Source organism: Diaphorina citri, unplaced genomic scaffold (genome assembly GCF_000475195.1).
Source record: "Diaphorina citri unplaced genomic scaffold, Diaci psyllid genome assembly version 1.1 scaffold231, whole genome shotgun sequence".
Taxonomy (NCBI): domain Eukaryota; kingdom Metazoa; phylum Arthropoda; class Insecta; order Hemiptera; family Psyllidae; genus Diaphorina; species Diaphorina citri.
Window position 1 is genome coordinate 233,913 of NW_007377668.1, and position 18,676 is coordinate 252,588.

An 18,676-nucleotide genomic window follows, 5' to 3' on the forward strand; every position below is an offset into this window, starting at 1 on the left:
GTTTTTAAAAAAAAAAAAAAAAAAAAAAAAAAACAAGAAGGAAAAACTAAATCCAAATTTGACGAGTTTTTTTTTCTTTTTTTTTTTTTCATTTTTATTTTTATTCACACAACAAAACAGTACAACCTACCTATGTACCTACACTTTCTTATCCGGATGGAAAAAAATCGTCAATTAGCAATAACCCTGTCAAAAAATACCGAAAAGGTACGTACCTATCTATTTATAGGTTTCACAGCACATATACGTCCAATACTCTGTGAAGAGCTCCTCTTAAATTGGTGTTTCCTAAATACCTACCTCTTTCGTCGCAAAGTAACCATTTCTCGTGCAATACGTAGGTACTGTAAGACTAAAACAGTAAATATGTACCTACTTAATGTACTTACTACCTAATTATTTTGTTTTTGACATTAAAAAGGTAATTTCAGCTGAACAAGGTCAACGAAAGTACTCTCTCGTACTTATCTACCAACTCAGCTTCTGTGTCAGTGTGTCATCTTGCACAAACTGATTACAATTATAGACAGTTGTACACAATGTTCGGTATTACAATTAAAATTGTAGTTGCACAGACATCACCGCCTGCAGATATTTCCGGATATTGTTTTGTACACAATGTTCGGTATTACAATTAAAATTGTAGTTGCACAGACATCACCGCCTGCAGATATTTCCGGATATTGTTTTAACTTGCACAAACTGATTAGACAGTTGTACACAATGTTCGGTATTACAATTAAAATTGTAGTTGCACAGACATCACCGCCTGCAGATATTTCCGGATATTGTTTTGCAAAACAATGACAAAATTGATTCCTGCGCCTAGATTAGGACACTCTTGTCAATCGTAAAGTTCTCATATTTGATAAGTAGGTACATCAGATAAGTATAGGAAAGTATCTAGATTTAGAATGTTGTGGGAGAAAAGTGAGGCCTGGGCCCTAGGACAACTCAGTGATACCATGTTGTTTGTCTAATTTAGCTTTTAAATTTGTCTAATTTAGTCATTCAATTGATCAAATTGTTCGGGTACTCGAGATTTTAGCACCTTTAACAATACAACCCGATAGTATGCAAGATGGTTGGCCTGCATTTTATGCATTATAGGTATTATGCATTTATTTAATGCATTTTGCCATTCTTACGGGGCCCAGAATATGCGTTTTTATTATGCATCATTTTTGAATGGGAATAATTATTTTGGAGTCGTGAGTGTTCCCATAAATATGGTTGGTCCTTCCTGTTTACATGTGATTCTAGTCTTTATTTAGGTATGTACCTACTCTGATGGTCCGTACGTATACATAATTATGTATGTATTAGTTACCTATGGCTTGATATACAGTGTATTGTTGGATTAGGTAGTGCCTACTTGCCTATAGTTATTTAAAGTACCTGTCTGGATTCAGATCAAAGTGACAAATATGGGAATTAGAGGAACAAGGAAGTTCCGAGGGGTTGATTGTGAAGATGCAGCGGGGATGTTCCAGTTTTGATGACTAATAGCAATTTCTAATTTTTTGATCACAACGTTTTATTCTAAAAGCTCATTTTTTTTCCTCCTGATCCTTCTCAGATTCTCCTAAGTAGGCGTTCCACAACGAAGAACCGACCATCGCCTAGTACCGACCCAAGAGAAAATAAACAAACCATTATGCTAATGAATAGAAGCGTCATCAACGGAGCCTTGACCATATTACCGATCCTCGCAGAAAATAAAGAAATGGAGCTATTTTTTCTGCGGATGGTCGATGGTTTCGGTGAGGCCGAGGGTCAGTGGTCTATATATGGGCGTAGTTGTGGCTGCGCACTAAGACTCGTATTTATGAACAAGAATGATCGTTCTTAGATCAGTCTCAAGTCAAAATTGACCAATCAAATGCCTTGAGACTATGCTTAGCACGAACTTAAGAGCCAGCATTTTGTTCATAAATATGGGTGTAAGTTTATATTATTAAAATTTTCAAGAGATTTGAGAGAAGGAACTGGAACTGCAAGGTCTTATCGTCCCAAAAGCTAAGGGTCCACACATAATCGACTGGTCATCGATCGATGTCGACTGTCACGTCCACACTGACTCGACAACATAGATTCACCTCGTCGATCGACGGCCGGTCGACTATGTTTGGACACACCTTAAGAAAGAAGGAAGATGGGATAGCAGAAAGGCAGTCGTTCCAAAAACTAACCATATATGTTGAGGATAAAATCCGCCCCGGGCAGGAATCGAACCCGCGACATAGCGCTCACAAGGCAAAAGATTTTCTGATGAGTCATGTCTTTAGACCTCCCAACACTTTTCAAGATAGTACATCAAAATTAAGCGGTTCTACTCAAAATTCAATAGGAACCAAAAAAAACAACAACCTGTTTTATTCAAAATTCATTAGGAACCAAAAACTAAACTCTTTTACACAAAATTCGATTTGATTAGGTAAGTTTTTCGTCCTGAGGCCCTTCTTAGACAAAATTCCTTCATTCCTTCATCCATTCACATGACACCGGTATAATAACCTGTCCGAAGACCAAACTGTCATAGTCCGAGGGATTTTAAACGCATCGCTCGATAGCAAAGTTCTCTGAAATCTCTATTTCGGACAATCTTGAATTCCTATTTCTGACCAACAGCCTCATTATGTAACTTTAATCGCTGATTGATATGAAGAACTGTGAGGGGCTATGAAACAAAAGTAGATGGGGCCTTATGTCATAATCAGTTTATTTTTTCACCCGAAGATCTTTCGACCATTCGAATGATGAATAGGGTAAGTTTGCGCAGAACTTTGATGCCGGCCAATTTGAATGCCATTGTAAAAGGTTAGACTGGACGTAAATCACTGGTATTGTAAAATAAGTGCTAATACGGATTTAATAGACAGCAGTGATGGTACTGTAATAACTAGGTACCTATACAATGTATACCCATCTGAACAAGGAAAATGAAATTGGTAATACCCCGGTAATAATTATGAACTTTAAACAGGTAAAACGGTTGAAGTGAGTAGTCACTATGAACCTATATGTGTCATCTTCATAGTCATCTATATGTGTGGAACAGTAGTTCATCTTTAAACCCCTTTTCCACCCATGTTTGTTTATTTTAGCCGCCTGACAATCGATTTCAAGACGAATCAATTGCCAGGCTTTGGATTTGGACGCTCTATTTCAACAGATCATTTAGAGTCGAACCACCAACCTCCAGGTCCAAAGTCCTCCGCGCTATCCACTGCACAGTGCACACCTTGTATAAGTTTTTTCCTGACAGAAATCCTTCTCTTGGCTAGGCCACTGAAGCTTCAGAGAGCTGGTAAAACTTATGGCTTATAGCCACTGGCCTAGCCAAGATAAGGATATCTACTAGGAAACAAGATGTAAATGAACTTGACCAATGGTGTCCATGGATCCTCTGGCCTGCGGGGTCAACAAATCTTGAAGAATAATGTAAATAAACTTAATAAAACCAATGTAAACAGAAAAGGCAAATAAATATACCTACAAATATACAGTGTGTCAAAGAAGTCCTCTAAGACTCTAAGATACACCCCTTTATCTTTTGAACAACTGGGAATTTTCGAATTCTGATCGACACACTGTAGAATATTGAGGAGATAAGCAAATAAATCAATCTAACCAAACTGTCAAAACTCAAACGAATTTGACAGTCGAATTGACAATCGAGAAAATTGCCAAGTTCCTTGTCATTGTTTGCCTACACCAGGGCTGCCCACAGGAGGATCTGATTTGCCCCGGGCCCAGGCTCCTCAGGGAAGTCCCATAGGAAATTTAGCAGTTTGTTAAAAAAGAGAAGAAAATTCTTCTGCTTGAATTGCCCATCCGGTTCGGATTTGGCTATATGTAGGTGTGTCTTTTCATTTCGGAAAACTTTCGGAAATGGAATCGGCTCCTGAAATGGTGGAAACTGAAATGGCGCCTGTACTAAACCATGGGAAATCCAGGATGGCACTCCATCGTTGCAAGGAGGAGATTATCGTTGGCGTTAGCCCCCTGATCCGACTTCCGTCCCATATCTGACTTAGGCCCCAGTTAGTCTGTGATCAGCCCTGGGCTACACTGCCTCGATATAACCCTCCTGAAGAACTAAGGACAGATGCGCAGTCATTTGCCCAGGGCAGATCAAGGAATTTGATCTTGACCTGCGATCACTCGACTTGCTATTATGTATCAACGGTTATCAACACATCAGTTTTAAAGATTCTTTGAAATATGTCTTTCAACTGCACGAGAATGGGTTTTGATGTTTCTATTCTATAGGTTAAGAAGATGTGCCATTAGGCCTTCCACTTAGATCTTTTCAATTCAGGTCCATAAATATTGAGACTTGGTATAAGTACTCCATGTCCTTTCATGCTAACTCCGTGTTGTTTATTAAGTCCCATAGGAAATTTAGCAGTTTGTTATAAAAGAAAAGAAAATTCTTCTGCTTGAATTGCCCATCCGGTTCGGATTTGGCTATATGTAGGTGTGTATTTTCATTTCGGAAAACTTTCGGAAACGGAATCGGCTCCTGAAATGGTGGAAACTGAAATGGTGCCTGTACTAAACCATGGGAAATCCAGGATGGCACTCCATCGTTGCAACGAGGAGATTATCGTTGGCGTTAGCCCCCTGATCCGAGTTCCGTCCTTCCGAGTTCCGTCCCATATCTGACTTAGGCCCCAGTTATAGTCTGTGATCAGCCCTGGGCTACACTGCCTCGATATAACCCTCCTGAAGAACTAAGGACAGAGGATGCGCAGTCATCCCAGGGCAGTGCAAGATTGTTAGGATGAGACGGTCCTAAAAATTTGCATTCCATTATCAATTGCCAAGGTCGATGTCAGGTTGTGTTGGCTCTTTTTTTTTGCACTTTTTATTTTGACAGGTTTTCTTCCTCTTCTTCTTGCTTTTCTTCCTCTTCTTCTTGTTCAGAATAGGCACCATAATAGGTATGCTGTTGGAGCTACAGTGAGAAGTTAGACTTCACTTCGTCCGTTCACCTACAACGCTTTATCTAAAGTTATGTACATACTCGTATTCAGGGTAATAGAGCTGGTTCTTTTTTTGCACTTTTTATTTTGACAGGTTTTCTTCTTCTTCTTGCTTTTCTTCTTTTTCTTCCTCTTCTTCTTGTTCAGAATAGGCACCATAATAGGTATGCTGTTGGAGCTACAGTGAGAAGTTAGACTTTACTTCGTCCGTTCACCTACAACGCTTTATCTAAAGTTATGTACCTACTCGTATTCAGGGTAATAGAGCTCTTGAGAAGTTAGCAAATTGGCCAGGTTTAAACTGCTATTTTCATTGTGGTCAAATCTTCAAATAAAAAAAAAATAAGGATAACTACGGTTTTTTATAAATCGAGGAATATAGGTTCCTAATACTCATTCAAATGAATTGCTGTAGTGAATATCGGACATAGGGGTCGCAAATCCCGCACGTTTCCAATCCCGCGGGATCCCGCGCGGGATTTGGCCAATCCCGCGGGATCCAGCGCGGGATCCCGCACTTATGCGATTGAAGGGGCAACATAGGTATTTATCACCTAAACCCCCGCCAAAGGTGACTGAAACTCTTTCTTTGCGATTTTCTCAAAACCCATTCTCGTGCAGTTGAAAGACATATTTCAAAGAATCTTTAAAACTGATGTGTTGATAACCGTTGATACATAATAGCAAGTCGAGTGATCGCAGGTCAAGATCAAATTCCTTGAAGAAGCTAGATCCTCAAATTTAACAAAAGTTAAATTAGCCAAATTTCGCGTGCATTCTCATGATGATTCTCAACAAATAACGCTAAAAACTTTGGTCAAAATGTCTGCACGCTTGGGTGTCAGACCGTAATTTAAGTTTGAATCATACATCATAGAAGTCCAGTGTAAAGACCTCCTGCATGGCGAACATCATACACAAACCATCATAAGTACAATATTGGGATTTTATTACTCCATATACACATATCCATATGTAAAACTAATGTAGGTTACTTATGATAACACAGTTGTAAACCATTTTTTCTCTCTTCTATGTCTGAATCATTTTTTATTTCTTTTCAATAATTATCTCGCAGACAGACGATCAACGCTGAGGCTTGTCATAAAAACTCATCAGCTTGAAAGTTCTCGGTGAGATGTGCCAATGTTGCATTTTGTAAAGTGGATCAAAGTTGCTTAAGATGCGTCCCACATAGTGCTCATCCTATGAGCCTTTCAATACCGTCTTGTAGTATTGTTATCCGATCCATTGAAATGTCAAAACCAGCAAGGAAGTCATGCGTTGCACACGGGCAAGACAGAAAATGGTCAGATGATTCTGTATTGATTGATGAAATTGGGTCCTGGAGTATTATTTTATTATTTAAATTGGGTCTTGAACTAAAGGTGTGTCCTAACATAGTCGACCGATTTCGATTGAACCGTACACACTGCCTCGATAACATAGTTTCACCTCGTCAATCGAAATCGGTCGACTATGTTAGGACACACCTTTAGTTCAAGACCCAATTTAAATTATAAAATAATACTCCAGGACCCAATTTCAACAATCAAAACAGAATCATCTGACCATTTTCTGTCTTGCCCGTGTGCAACGCATGACTTCCTTGCTGGTTTTGACATTTCAATGGATCGGATAACAATACTACAAGACGGTATTGAAAGGCTCATAGGATGAGCACTATGTGGGACGCATCTTAAGCAACTTTGATCCACTTTACAAAATGCAACATTGGCACATCTCACCGAGAACTTTCAAGCTGATGAGTTTTTATGACAAGCCTCAGCGTTGATCGTCTGTCTGCGAGATAATTATTGAAAAGAAATAAAAAAATGATTCAGACATAGAAGAGAGAAAAAATGGTTTACAACTGTGTTATCATAAGTAACCTACATTAGTTTTACATATGGATATGTGATTCAGACATAGAAGAGAGAAAAAATGGTTTACAACTGTGTTATCATAAGTAACCTACATTAGTTTTACATATGGATATGTGTATATGGAGTAATAAAATCACAATATTGTACTTATGATGGTTTGTGTATGATGTTCGCCATGCAGGAGGTCTTTACACTGGACTTCTATGATGTATGATTCAAACTTAAATTACGGTCTGACACCCAAGAGTGCAGACATTTTGACCAAAGTTTTTAGCGTTATTTGTTTTGAGAATCATCATGAGAATGCACGCGAAATTTGGCTAATTTAACTTTTATTAAATTTGAGGATCTAGCTTCTTCAAGGAATTTGATCTTGACCTGCGATCACTCTACTTGCTATTATGTATCACGGTTATCAACACATCAGTTTTAAAGATTCTTTGAAATATGTCTTTCAACTGCACGAGAATGGGTTTTGATGTTTCTATATTCTATAGGTTAAGAAGATGTGTCATTAGGCCTTCCACTATTGATATACCTTAGAATCCTTAGATCTTTTCAATTCAGGTCCATAAATATTGAGACTTGGTATAAGTACTCCATGTCCTTTCATGCTAACTCATATACCTTAGAATCCTTAGATCTTTTCAATTCAGGTCCATAAATATTGAGACTTGGTATAAGTACTCCATGTCCTTTCATGCTAACTCCGTGTTGTTTATTAGCCATATTGTGAATGTAAGTGAATAGATCACGTAGGATATTAAACACTTCTCTGAGCGAGTGAAAATGACAATTCTCACTCTTTGCAGTCCTCGCAAACAAATTAGAAATTGAATGGAACACTTCGAAAACATTCAGTGGTTTCCAATTAATTCGGACATCTTTGAATGAATCAGATCTATCTAATGATCTCCAAAGATTTTCTAGGAGCATCATATCATCTAATACATAAGCAGTCAAACTTCATGGTACTTACGGGGTACCTACAAACAAACATCATGGTACTTATGGGGGAGACAGGACAATTTTGTTTCAAGACCTGAAGAGAAGACTACTTAAATCAAATAATCACCAAAGTGCAATAAGTACCTATCATTTAGCAGAATACCAACTCATATAACTCGTAGAAGTTATGTTGTGAAGATTGGAAAAGTAAGAAAGGTAAGATCTTTTGACAAGAATCATCTCTAGAAGTTCATCTTTCTGTGGATATTAATTTATTTAAATAGTTGTGTACCAATGATCTTTGGCCCTTACACACAACTTTTACCAACGTCAGTCAAACCTATATACTCGTATACTATATGTACATACCTATTACCTATAGGTATGTACTTGGCTACCTGCCTCAAGACCTCTATTTCTGAACAAGTTGGTTGCCAATCTCTCATGACCGGATCTGCCTATGCCTAATCTGTCTGTCTTTACGTTTCGGACAATGGTTCTAGCAACTCAATAATGTAGTTCAGGACATTGATCACGAGGTCTGGTCAATGAATGACATTTTATTTGGGTTTACAACTCTCGGTTTCATTGTCCGATACAATTAGGAATGATGAGTGACCGCTCTACTAATCACGCAACCTTGATCTTTTCCAGCGCAACTTTTAGGGTCAATGTGATACCGATCGGAGCCCTTGTGCTCTCTCTGTAGCTACTGAACAAAGTGGTGTGGGTGTTGAGATATTTCAGATTGAATCAGAGATAAAGGAGATTGGAAAGAAAAACATTGTAGGAAGTCTCCAGCCAAGTGTACAATAACAGATTGTCAGACGTGCATTCTGGTAGACTTGTCTGAATATCCTATGATCATATCACGGAATAATTTCAATGTAGGTAACAGGTCGGTATAATGCATTCCGTTTAGTTGTTCATTTCTGAATGCGTTTCACTTCTGTAGAGTCTATAACCAATTTTCACAATTACCTTAGATTTAGATATACTTAGATTACTTAGCTATTAGGTTCTGACAGAGTGATTAAGTACTGTTGCACTGATGAGCACACACACTATCAGGTAGACCTGTCAGGTGAGTGGCTGGCCTAAGAAATAGGAGATTCGTCAGATGAATCAGATGATCCTTTGGAAGTCGACACGTTGTGCCGTCTATTTAGACCGGTTTAATTAAGAGAGCTAGAATATTATACAAATAGTTACTGTTGTCACAAATAAGACATATTTTCCACTTGATGACTACCTCTATTCACCTTTGTCATTCTCAAAGTATTGAATCATCAGAATCATCTCCAAAATATTCGGTGTCATGGGGCTTACCTTCACATTCACGTAACAAAAAGATAATTCTCAAAATTGAAGAGGCAACATCATTTCTATTTTTGGTCGCGATTCCAGATCCATCAATTGCAAACTGAACAGACATCACAACCATAAACAATAAATTTCAAACCGAGAACTCCAAATTGAACAATAAATTCTCTGCGGTTCGACCTTGCGATTTGATATTTTGATGAATGATTTTAATCATATCATTAGATTAGAAAAGAAGATAAAAGATAATGTTGTAGACTTTTGATAATGTAAACCTTAGAATAGGTCATTGCTAAAGTTTCTTATATGCACTGAACTCAGTAATCAGTAAGAGTGTAAACATAATGGCATGATTCGTCTTTGGAAATGGTTACGATGCTTAGATAACCCTAATGTTAATGATAGACGAAGCAATTGAAAATGAACATCAATGATTTATAGTTCTTTCAATAACGTACGTACATATTGCAAGGTATCTTTCTTTTCCATCTACTCCTTGTAACCACTACGAGGCATTTACTTTGCTTATCCGATGCTCAAATATCAGATAGAATAGCTCCGCCCCTCAGTAGAGCGATTCCAGCAAAATGTTTATTAACATTGTCAAAACTGACGTTTTACGTACATATTGCAAGGTATCTTTCTTTTCCATCTACTCCTTGTAACCACTACGAGGCATTTACTTTGCTTATCTGATGCTCAAATATCAGATCGAATAGCTCCGCCCCTCAGTAGAGCGATTCCAGCAAAATGTTTATTAACATTGTCAAAACTGACGTTTTTCGAAACAGCACGTATGTAATTCACAACATGCTCACAAAAAGTTGTTTAATTAAGGAAGAGTATTAAACGGAGTCTACAGTCTATACTACTCTGCATCCTCTACAGTCTTAATACACTAACCTACACCCTACCCCTACACTATGGTCAGGCTCTCACAAAAAGTTGTTTAATTAAGGAAGAGTGTTAAACGGAGTCTACAGTCTATACTACTCTGCATCCTCTACAGTCTTAATACACTAACCTACACCCTACCCCTACACTATGGTCAGGCAATGTCGATAGACCTCTCCTGAAACACGTCCACACTATAAACTTTTTCTTTCATTCCACCAAAACCCTTTGATCTCACCTACTTTATAAAAGTGTGTCCAAATAGCGCCCGTCGATCGGCGCGATAAGGTGAATCTATGTTGTTGAAAATGTCGAGGCAGTGTGTGCGGTTCAATCGATGTCGATCGACGCGGTCGACTTTGTGTGGACACCTTAATTAAGGGTTCCGGCCTTCCAGACCCTCTAATCGCCTTTCGGTCGCGATTGTAGAGTGGACGCACCTTTATCGATTCATTTTGGGTCAGATCATGCTGATGAGGTGAATCTATGTTGTTGAAAATGTCGAGGCAGTGTGTGCGGTTCAATCGATGTCGATCGACGGCCGGTCGACTATGTGTGGACACCTTAAGGGTTCCAGGCCCTCTGATCGCCTTTCGGTTGCGACTGTAGAGTGGACGTACCTTTATCGGGGCATTTTGGGCTGGAACATACCTTTTTTGGAAAAAGAATATACCTAGTTATAGGAATTACTGGAAAATGGAGTTACCCGTTACCCACCTTATTTATTTACCTAATAATAAATTTAACCAGTTAGCAAAATTACCCACTTTATTTACATAATAAATTTAACTAAGTATAAAAAAAGATCTAAGAATTCTTTTATCTCTGCTAATAGGTACTTGAGGTGCACTTTTGCACCGACTATGTACAATGTACATGGGTTAGCAAAAGCTCTAGGTATGGATAATATTTTCTGTTCTCTTTCGTTAGATAACTAATTAATTTAAGAAGTAGTGAAGACGCCAGGCGGACCCGAAAACAAACGATAAGGAGGAAGTTTAGGCGTACTCTGAAATTCAACCTACAATCCAAGTTAGACAATGGTACGGAAATACCACCTGGGTGGGTCTATCATACTTTGATTCCAAGTCAAGTCAGTATTTAAGTCAATTGTACTTTGAATTGGGCATTATGTCATAATAAGTTTATTTTTTCACCCGAAGATCTTTCGACCATTCGAATGATGAATAGGGTAAGTTTGCGCAGACCTTTGATGCCGGCCAATTTGAATGCCATTGTAAAAGGTTAGACTGGACGTAAATCACTGGCATTGTACTCGGACATCTAAATCGGTGATTGAAAGGAATCTGTCTCCGTAGTCTAGTTCTGATTCCGGTAGGTCAAAACTGTCTCCTAATCTAATTCTCATCAGTAGGACAGGTACTGATTTCCGGTGGATAAACAGTTATTCTCACTATATTTTTTTTTCGTGATTTACTACTATTAAATCAAGATTTATTGAAGTCATAGCACTGAGTTTAGGATACCACTCGTCATATTATTTATAAGTTCCATGAATTTTGTTACTTGTTCCTTGTTCCGCTATGACAAAAATTTCTGCATGACCCAAGTTATACTGTACCTACACGTTGCGTTGTTTGGTTATTAGAAGATAAATGTATTGAGACATTCCGTTTTGGTGCGTTCCGTTAGTAACTCTACTTGAAGAAACCTTAACCATAATGATGTCTATCAAGACATCAAGAGCGAGACTGAAACCTTCCTATTTTCGTAAATCTTTTACCTGGTATGCCAAATTTCTAGTTTATTGGACCAATGTATGTAGAAATTTAGATACTGACCAAGAGAAATAAATGTGTGTCCACATATAGTCGACCGATGTCGACTGAACCGTACACACTGCCTCGATAACATAGTTTCACCTCGTCAATCGAAATCGGTCGACATTCCGTTAGTAACTCTACTTGAAGAAACCTTAATAGTGGGTGGCCTAACGTCACAATTTTGGCCAAAAGCTGCATTTATTCAGGAAAGCACCAAATTTGGTATGGACGCTGGATTGCACCAGTTCCCCTTCTACCACTTACCGAAAAATAAATGGTGATTATTCAACCTAGATTACAAGTGCGACTCTAGCCTAGACCATCGATCTTCGCACCAGTTTGTCCACAACAGAGTCTGGAACATCCTGCTCATTTAGATACGCTTGAAAATTTCGAGGTTAGAATTTCATATAAAAAAAGGAATTTTAATTGTGTTAAGCATAAATGCTTGTCACAAATGTCCTTCCCTGCTTAATGCACTACGCTAAATTTTATGACTTGACTTGGACTCGAACCACCAACCTCCAGATCCGAAGTCCACGGCGCTAACCACTACACCACTGAGGTTGGTTGAATTTTATCAAAAATGTAAACAAAACCATAGACCATCGCAGAAACAATACTACTTGTAGAGTCAAATTCTTCATTTTCTACGAGGGTATATCAGGCCCGATTTTAATTTTGAAATGCATGGTTGTGGGTTGTGGGAATGGTTAGTCCAGTGATAACACGCTTGCTTGTCATGCAGAAGGCCCCGGGGTCGATTCCCAGACTATATGTCCGGAAGAAGACTAACTCGCTAAAAGCTCAATATTTCAAATGATTTACTATCAATTTCTAATGATTTACTTTCAATTTCTAATGATTTACTTTTCCTTCCGTTTGTTTCAGGTAAGTGCTGTGCCTCTTATTTTCCAACTTTCAACCCTGAGATAGCAGTAAGTTACCATTAGATAACATCCACTATACATCCAGGTACCTAATAGATATTCTAATACGTAAGTACCAAATAGCTATTACCTAATAATTTTAATACTTTCAATTTCCATAGTTCCTTTGTAGACCAGAACATAGGTATAAAAGAGGAAGACGAATTAAGACGGAGAAGAAGAGAAAAAGAAGAAGGAGAAGAAGAACAACAAAAAGAAGAAAAGAACAAGAAGAAACAGTAAGTCCTATACATAGAAAGTGTCTCAAAATATACGAACAGATGATCTATTATTACTAGTACAAAATACCAATAGAGGATACCTGGATTATGAACGATAGACGGAAGAAATGGTAAACCAATATGCCTCACTATACATCCAGGTACCTAATAGACATTCTAATACGTATTAAGTACCAAATAGCTATTACCTAATAATTTTAATACTTTCAATTTCCATAGTTCCTTTGTAGACCAGAGCATAGGTATAAAAGAGGAAGAGGAAGACGAAGACGGAGACGAAGAGAAAAAGAAGAAGGAGAAGGAGGAGAAGAAGAAGAACAACAAAAAGAAGAAAAGAACAAGAAGAAACAGTAAGTCCTATATAATGTGTCTCAAAATGTACGAATAGATGATCTATCATTACTAGTACAAAATACCAATAGAGGATACCTGGATTATGAACGATAGACGTAAGAAATAGTAAACCAATATACCTCACTGTGATTCTCTACTCCCGCCAAAGGCATCACAGCGAATAGTTGCCTCTTTCAATGAGCTACTTTTGAAGATTGTCCACTTCTATTGATCTTTTTTTTATCTTTTCTAGTCATAAAAGTGAGATGCCATCATAAATGATAAATGAAATTCTTGATTTGATTTTTCAAATAATCAATCATATGTATATGAAATTACTGGAAAATGGAATTACCCGTTACCCACCTTTTATCTACATAATAATAAATTTAACGGGTTCGCAAAAAAAGATCTAAGAATTCTTATCTCATGCTAATGGGTAGGTACTAGGTACTTAAGGTTAAATACTACGCGATATAAAATGACATAATGGCAGTGTAATACCAGTTAGAATGTGCAATGCGCAGGATGCCAAAAAAAAAAGTCACCAATTGAAATTAAACTGACTTGACTTTGTCAAAACACCCTGGTGACCGTAATACACATGACACATTCATACCATACAGGGTGGCCTGAATGTCTTGGATCTGAATCATACAATTCTGAATGCTACCGAAATACGGGAGTGTAAAGCTGTGTCCACACATACTCAGTCGACGGCCGTCGATCAGGTAAATCTAAATAATTATGTTGTCAAAACGGTGCAGACGATTTCAGTCGACAGCGATCAATTTGATCGACAGCTGTCGACTATCTCTGGACAAGCTACCTATTTACCTACTGTATTTTTAGGAACATGAGTTGCAGCTTGTCTCAATTTTTACAAAAGCTCTAGGTATGGATAATATTTTCTGTTCTCTTTCGTTAGATAACTATTTAATAAGAAGTAGTGAAGACGCCAGGCGGACCCGAAAACAAACGATTAGGAGGAAGTTTAGGCGTACTCTGAAATTCAACCTACAATCCAAGCCAGACAATGGTACGGAAATACCACCTGGGTGGGTCTATCATACTTTGATTCCAAGTCAAGTCAGTATTTAAGTCAATTGTACTTTGAATTTGGACTCCGAAAGAAGTCCTCACGCAATGAAGCGGACATCTAAATCGGTGATGGAAAGGAAACTGTCTCCGTAGTCTAGTTCTGATTCCGGTAGGTCAAAAGTAGTGATGCACGAGTAGACGAGAAATGGATTTTGTTTTGTCTCGTCTCGGTGGAAAATTTGCGAGCCTCTGTCTCGACTCGTATCGTAAAATTCCTCTTCTCGCCTGCATTACTACTTCTGTGTGACAGGGAAACCCTGTACAACGGAGAGAGTCCTATTATCAGAAATGAGAATGGGAGGCAGATTAAGATAACTCATTATTTACTTTATCATACTCTATAGTACTCATATATAGAGAATTACTTTGCGCCAACTAATATGTATACGGTAGCCTTGAACTCAACCTCTGCATAACTTGAGGATTAGGCGCCGCGGCGGCACAGGGCTAACTGGTTCTCAATTCTCATTAGCTCTATGATATAATGCCCCATCATTTGGACTTAAAAATGGACTAGTCAGTCAGTGGCGTCTGTACTCCATGAAAGCTGGATTGCACCAGTTCCCCTTCTACCACTTACCGAAAAATAAATGGTGATTATTCAACCTAGATTACAAGTGCGACTCTAGCCTAGACCATCGATCTTCGCACCAGTTTGTCCACAACAGAGTCTGGAACATCCTGCTCATTTAGATACGCTTGAAAATTTCGAGGTTAGAATTTCATATAAAAAAAGGAATTTTAATTGTGTTAAGCATAAATGCTTGTCACAAATGTCCTTCCCTGCTTAATGCACTACGCTAAATTTTATGACTTGACTTGGACTCGAACCACCAACCTCCAGATCCGAAGTCCACGGCGCTAACCACTACACCACTGAGGTTGGTTGAATTTTATCAAAAATGTAAACAAAACCATAGACCATCGCAGAAACAATACTACTTGTAGAGTCAAATTCTTCATTTTCTACGAGGGTCAGTACTATGGCCAAGGCTCCATTGAGGACGCTTCTATTTAATAGTGTGGTTTGTTCATTTTCTCTTGAGTCGGGATCAGGCTATGGTCGAGGATCGGGACTCGGTTGTGGACGCCTACTAAGACCAGCAGCAGATCGGCATACTGTATAACATGAGGATTTATAGCTTCCCGTTTGAAAACCTCACGCTACGCGACTGGTAGTCAGATCAATCTGATGGAGAGTACTGAGGGCGTGATATTTATTACAGTCCAAGATGATAAACAGAATGTGGTTTTCCTCTGTTTCCAACCAAGTACAATGGCCGTTAGCTATTGGTATTGTTTATTACCCTTGCAGAGGGCTTATACCTAACTTATACAATAAGTGGTATACAATAATCTAATGAATATATATAAATAAAAAAAGTGGTATACAATAGGTATAACTGGCTAAAAACGAGTATTTTAGACACAGATCATGTATTATCCTGAGTCAAGCGTTTAATTTTTATACAATAGGTGGAAACTGGAAGTGTTTAGTGATTTTTGAGGGTCAAACTCTCGTCAAAATTTCGGTGCCCTAAATTCGTTTCAGGGTCTTTATTAACTGATCTTTGGCCCTTACACACAACTTTTACCGACGTCAGTCAAACCTACATACTCGTATACTATGTACATACCTATTACCTATAGGTATGTACTTGGCTACCTGCCTCAAGACCTCTATTTCTGAACAAGTTGGTTGCCAATCTGTCATGACCGGATCTGCCTATGCCTAATCTGTCTGTCTTTACGTTTCGGACAATGGTTCTAGCAACTCAATAATGTAGTTCAGGACATTGATCACGAGGTCTGGTCAATGAATGACATTTTATTTGGGTTTACAACTCTCGGTTTCATTGTCCGATACAATTAGGAATGATGAGTGACCGCTCTACTAATCACGCAACCTTGATCTTTCCCAGCGCAACTTTTAGGGTCAATGTGATAGCGTTCGGAGCCCTTGTGCTCTCTGTAGCTACTTAACAAACTGGTATGGGTGTTGAGATATTTCAGATTGAATCAGAGATAAAGGAGATTGGAAGGAAAAACATTGATTGCTTATTTAGAGAGAGCAACAAGTATTTTCTTGGGCTATTGGGTAGAGTAACTGCTAAGGTCTTATCGTCCCGAAATCGAAAAGAGAAGGAAGACAGGACAGGAGAAAACCGGCCGTTCGAAGAACAAGCCTTACTTGTCCAGGATGAAGCCTGCCCCGGGCGGGAATCGAACCCGCGACCTAGCGCTTACAAGGCAGACGTACAATACCCTCCAAGCTAACTAGACTGGCAATGGAATTTTAATAAGACCCTTTTTTGCCGTTAATGAGCTTTTAATGAAGTAATTAGTTTTGTGTCCAATTTTACCTCATCACAGTAGTCCATTGGAACGTCTAATGATTAGCACATTACCACATTCCATGTTCAAACTCGTAAAGACTGTGAAGAGGTTGACAATTATTTTATTATTTACGGCGGACGCGTAAAAATGCTTCCAATACACGCAACTTTTATTTCTTTATCAATGTTTATCTAACCATTTCAAGGTGAGCTTTATTAACATATCTAACATACCTATCTTTTGCTTCATAAGTTCGGACTTTGAACTAGTCGTCCAATCTTTTTTTTTTCGGTCAACGTCGTATCATTCGTGCTAAAAACTTTGGGAAAATGGTCTTTAAACTTTGAAAATAAAAACAGAAGGCAGGAAAAGTATCTATTGGTTTGACATTATGTTTGACAACAAGTAAGAAGACACAAACGAAGTTCACAGGCACAGAATGGAAATTTCACCTGAATTTAACAAGAAAAAAAGTTCCATCTCTTGAGTTGATCTCTCTTTTGAGAGATAATGGGATTAATGTCACCGAAACCGCCCGTAGCCGTAGAACTGACTTTTGGCACGCACTAATTACAACTGAAATTAGAGCCGACAAGTTAAAACAACAGAGAAAGCTAAAATCACGTGGAAACTGGGATCTTGGACTCTCATCTTTCTTGCTGTGACTCTGCGACATTCATCTTTCTTTCCGCGTGTATGATATTTTCAAATCGTTCTAGCTCTGTACCCTCATTGTTTTTCGCATTTCTGACTTCAAAAATCGATAGTTTTGGGGGGGAAGTACTATATAACGTATCTAACTCATTTTTTTTTTGAAAATTGGACTCCCATCTTTTTTCCCGAGGGGTCTTCAAATAATTTCAATTTGAGGTCACTAGTTGATCTCCTACGCCTTAAAATGAAGTTAATAGTTGATCTAGTGGACGTTAGTTCTGTTGATGTAGTGAAACGTTTATAGTGGAATATACCTAGTAGAAACTATATCCGCTACCGTTATATCATTGACACATTGATTTTTTTCTTGACGTCTTACTTAAAAAAAAAAAAAAAAAAAAAAAAAAAAAAAGTAAAGACCTGCTGGCTTTTCATATTAATTCTTTTAATAATCTTGTATATTGAATAATTATGTGCGGGTGATCTTGTGCCCTAGTCCCGAGATTTGTAGTCGTTTATGTAACAAAGTGGATATCCAGTATATTTTATATACGTATATGATAGTTTGGTATTGGTACCTACTAATAGTATTGATGCTATACCTGTATCGGCGCTTGGGAAATAAAAGCGCTTAACTTCCTGACTACCATTTTGTTCACTTTTCAAGAGAAGTAAAACAAAAACTGTGATTATGGCGGGAAATTTACGGCAAGATATTATTTCCCAGAGGGACAGTGTCTTAAAAGTAAAATTCTACCTTTTTTTTTGGAAATTTTTAGGAATTTTATCAGTTTTTACTGAACTGTAGAGAATTGCTTCAGGCTTCCAGACATGTAAAAAAAAACTCATTTTTGGAAGGGAAAAAATGGTCTAGGCTCTGTAGTTTTTGAAGCTCTGACATACTATAGGAACTCGCGCTAATTTTCTGTGTCTGAAATCAAAGTGCTTGAGTAATTAAAACTGCTATCAGCAACATCATGTGGCACGTCAGTCTATCTGTCAAACTCTTACCGGACAGTCATGATAGTCATCTAATCGTTACCGGCGAAATGTGATAGGATTTCCATTCACTTCTGTCGGCCAAACGACTGTTTTCGGCATTTTTTACGCACCAAATCAACCAACTAAATAGATGGATAAAAATGCAAGTATGATTTTTTTTGAGCTCTTTTTCAATATTTTTATTTTTGTTATTAGATGATTTGATTCAAATGTCCACTGAGCATGACGGTACTCAATATTTATGTTGCTAGT